Below are 10,498 nucleotides of genomic sequence, written 5' to 3'. Positions count from 1 at the left end.
TTTGCAGTTTGCGTTAGCCTAGCTCATCTTAAAAAATGGGCCAATTTATTTAACTCAATTCATCAAATTTTGCGGGTTCAAAGGGCTAACTCACAGGCTCAACCTATTTGTTTGGCTTTAAAATCGCTAGTATTAGCACATGATGTAGTATCCATGTTGGAAATCTATACAATGTCATATTTTCTTGTATCACCCTCTCATCATATTATTAGTTATATAATTTTTTTGGCCAAATTGCTCAAAGTATATTTTCTGGCCGCGCAACATGAGACCGAACATGAAACTTTTTTTTTTTTTTCTATAGTCTAATAGAGATACTTAGAGAGAGATACTCCATCCGTTTAAAAATGTAAGATATTTTTAACTGAATCTCACCTCTAATAAAGTAGTTGCTTACTTTTCAGCTAACTCTATTTTTTCATATTTACCCCTATTAAACACCCTATAATCAATATAAAGTTATTATCAATAGGGATACTTTTGAAAAGAAAAAGTAATGATTATACTTCAAAAGACTAAAAATGCTTTACATTTTTAAACATTCAATCCCACAAAAAATATCTTATATTTTTGAATGGAGGGAGTGTATATATATATATATATATATTCCAATAAAGATTAGTTCAATTAATAAATATATATATATATATCTTATATTTATGAATATGATGACTTTTTCTGTGAAAAATTTATAAGCACCTTCGTATTTTTTTCACAAAACAACATTAGTATATGTGTGCATTTCAAAATTATTAGAAAGTTATATAGTTTACGAGTCATTTACTCTTTTTGGAGACTCACTCATGTAAGAAAATACGTAGTTACGTTATAACTGGCTTATAAATTATCCCAACAATTATTCATATGGGATGGCAAAAAAGAAAGTTTCAAAGTCTAAACTAGATACGGTTGATTCCTGCATTAGTGATTCTTCTCTCAGTATTTGGTGAAGGGAGAAAAAGTGATGCTTACTCAGTATTTAGTATAGTCAGTACAATGAAATTTTTTAAGATAGCATTTGGATTGATGGATTTAAATTTGTGTTTTAAATTTAAAATTCATGTATTTAAAATATTTTGTTTAGGTAATTTAAAAAATTCAAATGAAAAGAAGACATGAATTGAGATTTAATCGAAACAAAAAGTAAAAATTAAAAATGAAGAATTTATTTTTTTTAATTGATAAGAATTGATAAAAATATTATAGTCATAAAAGTATCAATAGTAAAAATTTAAAAAGAACAAGATACTTGAAATGATTAAAATTTTAAATGATTAGGGTGTAGAAGGAATTTAAAATTATAAAGAAATTATAATTTGCAGTGGATTTAATCCAAATCTTCTTTTTAATCCAAACACACCATTATTATTTAATATTTTATTCTATTCTGATCATGATTATTCAATGATGGATGTTTTTTAAAGCCTTATTTGTAGTATAGATATACAAGTCATTATTCATTAATATTAAGTGATCATATGGAATGCTTCTTGTCCTTAAAAAAATGGCATCGCTATTGTGGAGTTCAAACCACAAGCCGAGTGTAACGAGGGCCAGCATGATTGAACATAAAGGCCAAAAGGGTTTGGGCTGTGTTTCCAACATCGCCAACACAAATGGCCATCTTCCAACCCAATTTCGTCCAATCCACTAGTGTTTTTTTTTTTTCCGTGGTTTTAATATATCAAAAACACATCGATATAGGTACAATGACATTTTTCTTTATTTGATACAATTACTTACATTTTTCTAATATCACCCATATTTAAACTTATTAATTATGAGAGAGAATATAATATAAATTTAAATTTTTTTTATTTAAATATAAATAAAATCAAAAGTTTATTTTATTTTCTGGCAATGTTAATAACCTATAACTCACAGTTGTTTGGTTCTGTTGAGGTAGTTAGATGTGTTTTATAAAAGGAATCAAGAGAGTTATTTGTCTAATCTAAGTGGATTGTACAAAACCATATTTTTTAACACGATATTTTAAAAAAAAAATCTTGTAATATTTAAAGAAAGAAGCATATGGATATGTTTCTCTAGCCACGAGTGAGTGACTGCGGCGAGCCAGAAGAACATGATGATGAGGAGGTGCAAGTACGTGAAGATGGCGGTGGTCGGAGCTCCATATCCGACGAATGTAGATTTTGAGAAGTATGCATGGGAGCTTGGACCAGCTGCTCACGGGTTAAGAGGCCAATTTTATTCCATGACAATTGGTAAGCATGCCGCTTATATAGACGCACATGTAAATTAAATATTCACATCCAACGTAGTACTGTTACGTTGGTGTTAATTATGGATGTTAGGCAAGGGTGGTTTATATGGTAATCTGATTGTCTGCCACGTGGATTAATTAGGCAAACATTTTTTGATTACTCACAAATATTTTTGTATTGAAGGCAATTCTATTTAAAATACGGTTAGACATTAAATATAAGTATCTCTTTTAGTGAGGATTCAAATTTTGATTTGTCACATTACAAAGAACTAATCCTTTTCACTAAACTTTGGAAATAGGCAGAGGACGTACAATTCTGGCAAATTCAACCCACAAACAGGGTTTAAGTGGACACATTACACGCATACAAGTGCATTGATAAGGGGCAGAAAAAGAAGATGGGCATAATGGGGTAACCTGAACCTAAACCTGTTTAGAGATATACAAAATGGCGGAGTGATAATATATATAAATAACTGCTAGACCATGTTTCGAACGTGATTATACTTGCGCTACATAATATATATATATATATATATATATGTATGTATGTATGTATGTATGTATGTATGTATGTATATGTAGTGTGACATTTTTTTGGGAATTTTATGCACCTTTTTTATTCATTTAATTTTTATTTATACATCATCCTAAGTTCCATATCCATTCTTGGTTAATTGTTTTTGTTTGTTTCACATTGGGTATTATCATAGTCTATAGTCGTGAGACTACTAGTTCCTCCAGAAATCTGAAGATTATTTAAGGAATTATCATCTTTTGAGCAATGCTCTCCATACACACATTAAATCAAGAATCAAATTAAAAGAAGACGAGAGAGAAATAAATGGGACTAGAAAAGTGACATTCTTGATTGATATGAAGAGCTTATAATATAGATGAATTTAATAATGACTAATAAATATCCTAACAGTGTCTAATAAATACAAAATATTTCCTAAATTTAAATAGAATAAATCTTAATAGATAACAAATTTAAACAAAATAAATATTCATAAATAATATATCTTAACATAATCTGTTATTTAACAATTTCAAGTATAGATGCTAGCTCTAGCAAGGAAATGAGATTTGTTCTTAAGATCTCTTAGATCAGGTAGAGTTAGGAATTCGGGCTAAATTACGAGGCACATTGCCACAATCTAAACACTCATGTGACAATAATCCAAATATATAATAACAATGCATATTGACATAATACTAACAATTATGTGACAATGGCATAAATAACTATCATAACTTGTTACAAACTTAACAACCATGCGATGCATCGAATAAAAATATGCACAATCAATTCCCTTCATATATCCTCCTTATTTTCTCCAACTAAAATCATAAGCTATAATATCAATTAAAGCTCCGTTCATATGACTGGACTACCTAAGCTCATCAATTGTGAGGTGTGACCTAGCCAAATATCACTACACTCACTGTCAAACCACGGCTTTTGTAACATCCTCAATTGCAAATGTTGAATTTTAAAGTGTTAAAAGGGTAAATTAATAAAATTGAGTAATTAATAAATTAATGATGTTTTTGAACTATTAATGAGGTTATTAGATCATTGGATAACTTTAGAAGTAGACTAGATTGGTGTACTAGTGGACTAGGCATCAATTAAGGCCTGAAACTCATTTTGGGGTTAACTGTTCCATCCGCTATGGTGGATGTGCAAAAATATGATTTAATTAGATTGCACACATGTAAGGAAAACAGAGGAAGAAGATGAGGGAATGCAAAAATGTGACAGAGGAGGAGTTGAGGTCTGTTAGGGATGCATTGTATAGGTATTTTAGAGGCAATTTGAGCTAGTAACACCTTGGGGTAAGTGTTTTTTTCCTCTCTCTTTCCCTTACATTTGAATTTATGATGTTGTTGGCTAGGTTTACATTTTGTTCTCATTCTCCCTCAGATGAAGACCGAACCTATTAGCTTAGTTGAAGTCTTAGTAAGTTAAATCAAGTTTCTAAACCTTGATTTAAGGATTTTATAATGATTTGGAGCTTTGAGTTAGGGTTTAGACAACTCTAAGTGAATATTGAAAGATTGGGAGCAATATGGGGAGTGTAAACTCCAGGTTAAACAAATAATGTTACCCTTACTAATCCTTCCCAATCTCCTAACAATCAGTTATTCACAAATATGATAAAAATTTCACAAGTAGGGTCAACCGAGTTAAATAATTCACAAGTAACACCTTAATATTTCAACAATTGAAAAACCTCCAAACTTCTATTATGTTCAAGTTAGAATTTCAAAGTAGTGTGGAAGCTTGAAATTCTAATGGGACCTAAAACATTTGATTTAAAACACAAAGTTCTGAAAACTACAAAAAATTGTACATGCGTTGTGGCTAAATGTCATTGTGTCGTGGCTTATTCATTTCTGTACCATGCTTCGCAGTGTGAGGCACCATGTGCCATGGCATATTGTATAAAATTTGACAACAAACTATTGCTGTCATTTGACAACATAAGGACGAACTTTTGATGAGTCTCAAATCTCTATCTAATGTCCAATAGAGGTGATTTCAATGTTTACACGAAACTTTCTCATAGCTCCAGGCTCCAGCTAATGGCATAAGTTTCACATTCAAATTTATTTTCTATTAAGAGTTGGACACCCAAACTCATTTTCACAAAAACTCACAATAATGGTGTCTAAACTCACATATAAGTGCCAAAAGCCTACACCGACTACTTGACTACACTCAATGGACCTTAAAGGACTTATGCAACACCCATAACCATACATGTGCACATATAATGCAAATTTACCACTCAACCCAAAATTTCATGAAATATAAGGGGAAGGAAATCTTTGCCCCAACCATCTATTTTCATTTCAAAACATCTTAAAATACACATAACACTACTTGTACAAGTATTTTGGCCCTATACAAGATTTACAATTAAAACACATTAACCTAAGGCAACCTAAGGTACAAAATACATAAGTTGTACATCATAATAATGCAAGTAGCTAAAAAATAATCATGTAAATTTTAGTTGGCAAACTAACAACATTAATACACATAAAGTAAAGAGGCATACAAATAGGATTTACACCAAAATCCTAAGCCTCAGTGTGCTTTCCCCGATCTTAGTCCAATGAGCTAGGCCTTAAAAATATTAAAGATTGAGTGGTGAGTGCAACAACTTAATAACCAAGTTTTACTCAATCTATATAGTTGCATATCAATTAAAAAAAGATGCAATTGGCAATAAACATACATATAACACATGTAATAATTATAGCCTTAGTTCACAACACTAACAACCATGTGACTGGACCTATAGCATATATAATTCATTTTAGTAATACTGCACATCATGGGGTCACAAAAATACCAACCATGCACCCCTAACATACATCGAACTATAATAATAACAACCATGTGACTGGATCTAAATGCATGATTAAATATCAGCTTTATATCCTCCTATTACTTCTGACATGAAATTGATGGCTATTTAGTAGTTACATCCTTTACAGACTAACCTAACCTTTTACTTATAAAGAGCTACCGAGCTAGGGTCAACTCACTCACTTGTGTACCACAATTTTCTCTAATACTAACAATTATAGGGTGTCGTACCCTTAATTTAGCCTCCTCATGAATAGATGGAGACTAATTAGGTTTAAGTCCCTCATAGAACAAGTGAGACAGTTTTAAATCAACTATGGGACAAGGCTACTTCCTAATTTCAATGGTCGATACCAAGGGAAGCTCTCAATTCCAATGATCACTACCAATACCATGTGAATTTAACCATCTACTCCTCTCATTAGGCGAACTCCTGCTAATGATCATGGTATGCACAACTTACACATATTATGCATTCTAAACAATCATTTATCTCATATGAATTCATATTCTACTCCACATATCATGTATTATATATATCACATTCTTATCAAATCATATCATATTTGCACATCCTTATCATGAGTAATGGGAATAACACGCATATTATCATTCTAGGAAACACAAAATCATCATCACCTCGCCAAATTTGCATCAAGAATTCAAAACACTAACCATATTTCAAATCAATCACTTAACAAATAATTAATTATAATTTCAACTATACAAATTAAGTTTTTCCCAATTACCTCAAATATTTGAGAGGATAAAGGTTTACCCCTCATAATACTAACTTTCCAAGCTTCTTTCTTAAGCTCGAATGATGCTAAAATCAATAGTATACAATCACATTACAAGGATATCATTATTATCTCATTCTTAAAAATCTACTAATACTAAACTCCACAATTTCATTTTATCAACACCCTAAATTCACCACCCATTATACCCAATAGGTTTACTAAGCTCTATTGACCTACATTATCTCTAATAAGCCATTTTACTATCATTAATGAGCATCAAATACTTTTAACCACTTCCTAAATGTTAAATTTTGCATATTAATGACTCTCATAGGCCAACCACTCTTAAAAATCATTAATGTTAGGTTTAAATACCCTAACAATTTTCATTATATCTTTTTTAACTAATGGGTTAGGATCCATAATTCATGTGGACTGAAAATCAACATTATTACTTAAACCCTAACTCAGCTTCTCATAATAATGGAAGTAGAGGGAAGAAAGGGAGCACATTAGACTTACCTTAGGTGTTAGGAAGTTTCTTAATATCCTCAAAGGTTCCAATGTGCATGCCTTAATAGAGCGATTTTGTATTCTTCATTTTCTCCTTTTCTCCTCTTCTGTTTTTGCATGCATACTGAACTAGTTTATTCAAAATTTTTGCCATGCACACAGCATAAAGAGGCCTTTCCTCTTGAATATGTCTCTGTGCATCGTAGTGGATCATCCACACATTGCGGCATGTGGCATAGGAGACTTTTCTTCATTTTTTTCCCTCTTTGTCGAGATGGCCTGACTTTACTTTAAACTCATATTTTGGGCTGAAATCAAAGTCAAATACACTTATTAGACCTCTCTAACCACACACCTCACCAACTCACTGATTATCCTTATTAAGCTTAATTAATCATGCTTAAATTTTTAGGATGTTACAGGGAGTGTTTTGGTGTTGTTGATGTCTATAGATGCTAGATGAGGATAATGTCATGTATTTGGAATGTGGAATTTGGTAAGAGTGAGTTTGGGTAGTGTGTGTACCTAAATTTAGCCTAGAATATGGTTAACAAGAGTTGTAAAATTAATAATTAGTGTTTAATCTTATAAATTAAATATTGATTAAATATTATTGAGCTAGTGGACTCTTGAGAAGTAGTTAATTTTTCATGATAACCCTTTTAGTGATAAAAGGATTGAGGTAACTGAATAATTTAATCCTTTTACTTATGTATTTGAGTGGTTACGAGTTTTGCGAAAATGTATATAATCTATTATGAAAATTTTGATTTTTGTTTGAATGGTTGATGTTTTAGAAACTTCTGTGAAGTGGTATTGAACTAAAGTATTGTTATATGGTTAAAACCCATTTTATGTTTATTTGTAAATGATTGCAAAATTGAATTTAATTTGAAATATTAGTACTTGTTATATGAGTATTCCTGATAAGTAATATGAGTATGATTGAAATGATATAAACATAATCATTATCGTTTAGAGGTTCTAATATTGGAGTCACTTCAAATGCTTAAGCAGTGAAGAATGGTTAATGTGGGATCTCAAAAATGATGTTAGAAAAGAATACACAAACAGGTACCTTGGGATATATTGTTTGGATATCTAGTGTAATAGATAGTGTTATTAGAATTGAACCAGATAGTCCAATTAGTTGAATTGAAAACTGGTTCTAGATTTGGTGTGGTTACAACATAAAACCGTTCACTCTGTGAACTGGTCTCAAACTAGTTAAAATTAGTAGACAAACTGGTTGAGCCATTTTTGCTATTTTTAAAATTTTTTATTTTCTAAGATTTTAATTCATATTCTTAACTAAAATTTATGCATATTTGTGTCCAATGAAGTTTGATAAATGAAGAAAAATAAAAAAAAATGGAATAAATATGTATAGAATATGTATACATGTATATATTTTAAAGTTATAAATAATAAATTATGAAATAGTGTGTGTGTATAAATTGGATTTTAAATAATGGAATACTGATTGGTATTAGCTTTTTTATTTTATATTATTTTATTTGAAATTTTAAAGCGATCACCATCTCTTCTGTGTATATAGAGATATTATTAAACATGCCATAAGATCGCTTTTGTGTATAGGAATTGGCATGTGTCTATAATTTTGATGTTTGGAGAGGGTAATTTTTATGTTCATTTTCTAGCTTGAAATATTTATGAAAATTTACAAAGTTGTTATATTCTTCATCAACCACCCATTATATTAAGGTGCTGGATGATCAGTCTTCTTTTTTAATATATTTTAAATACAATCTTTTCATTTAATTATGAATTTTTAGGTATTGAACGCTTTGATTGATAAGACTTGTTAATATTATTGTTAATGATGAAATAACTCAATATCCGAACTCAAATTTTCAAAATTTAAATTTATAATTTTTTTATTTTATTATATATTAATTATTAAACTTAATTTTATCTAATACGAAATTTGGCGCATGATTCAAATCCACTGGCACTATCCCGCTCTAACACAACCCTTTTTCAATTTTGGCATCTTTAACAACTTTCTTCTTTTTGTCGGTAAAAAGACTCACTTTTCTTTTTTTTTTTTTAATATCTGACACCCCCACGTGATTTTGTCGTGGGTTTTTTTAAAAAAAAGAAAAAAAAAAACACAAAGCTGTCAGATCCGTAATACCAACTGGAAAGCTGGTTTGGTTATAAAATAAGAAAAATTATATTAAAATCTAACAAAAAAATTAATTAATTATTATAAAATTTATCAATAACTGACATGATTAACAACATAATGGGACCTGTATATAATTCTTTTTTATAAAATACTCCTCCAATAATTTTTATAAGTTATTTTTATCAATTTTATTAATATTAATATAAAAAATATCAAAAATAAAAGGGTGTATAATTTTAAATATATTTCTATAAAATTAATATTATATTACTTTTTTTCTTATGAAAAAGTAATTTTAAAAATATTTTTTAAATATTATTTAAAAAATTACACCAAACTTATAAATATGATTAAATAAATTTTTTAAAATAAATTTTATAAATAAAATTGGAGGAAGTAAATGATAAAAAGACGAATAAAGATGAAAATAAACCATAATGGTAACAATAAAATCATCAAAAGATCTGTATTTGTCTTCTATGATTTATTTTATAACGAAACCAGATTCGCGTTGTTAAAGAAATGAACAGCGACCCAATAAAACCAAAACAAACAATTATGATGATGATGATATAATCAAAAGAGATCTCTTTTCTCTCACAATAATTTAAAAAAATTTAATATGTAATTTAAATTTTAAATTATAAATAAAAAAATTAATTTTTTAATCCTTCAATTTTTAATTCACTTGTAATTTAGTCTCTCAATTATAACTTGCTGCGACTCAATCCCTCAACTTTGATTCACCTATAATTTGATCCTTATTTTTTATTTTTCATCAAATAAGAGGGATAAAAAAATGCTCATTTATTATTCTAAAATACCCTCCTTTTGTTCATTGATATGAGATATAAGCTAACATAAAAAAAATTAACAAAAGTTTAAAGATTAATTTGTAAGTGATTTAAAAGTTGAAGGACTGAGTCATAGGCGAGTCATAGTTGAGAGATTGAATCATAATGAATCATAATTGAGGGACTGAGTTATAAGTAAATTAAAAGTTGAAGGACTAAAAGATCAATTTTTTCATTCTAAATTCAGAAATTATTTAAATCTTAAACTTTTAAAAGATATATTTTAAAGTTTAAATAATTAAAATTTAGATAATTTCGCTCCTATCGTTAAGTTTGGAGAAACGTTTATCAAATTAGAGCTTAATGTATGAATTTATATAAATGTAGGTTTTAAATTGTACTTTTTAAAAATTTAAAATTTAAATCATTCATAAACTTATAATTTAGGATTCAAATTATACATTAACTCTTAAAAAAAAATTAGAGGATTATCTTTTCACTCAACTAGTGGGTCATCATTGCTGATTTTTTTCCCATTTGCACTCAACGAATGTGTCAAACGTGCATTTGTGCGGGGTTATAATTTTATAAACAGGGACCAAATAATGTAATTATTCATTTATTTATAAAGACACCTTTCAAATAAATAATGCAATTATTTATTTCAAAAATGCAACACACTCC

Source organism: Prosopis cineraria, unplaced genomic scaffold (assembly GCF_029017545.1).
Source record: "Prosopis cineraria cultivar Desert tree isolate PC_DT_omini unplaced genomic scaffold, ASM2901754v1 PC12, whole genome shotgun sequence".
Lineage (NCBI taxonomy): Eukaryota > Viridiplantae > Streptophyta > Magnoliopsida > Fabales > Fabaceae > Prosopis > Prosopis cineraria.
Note: the sequence above shows the minus strand (reverse complement) of the source record.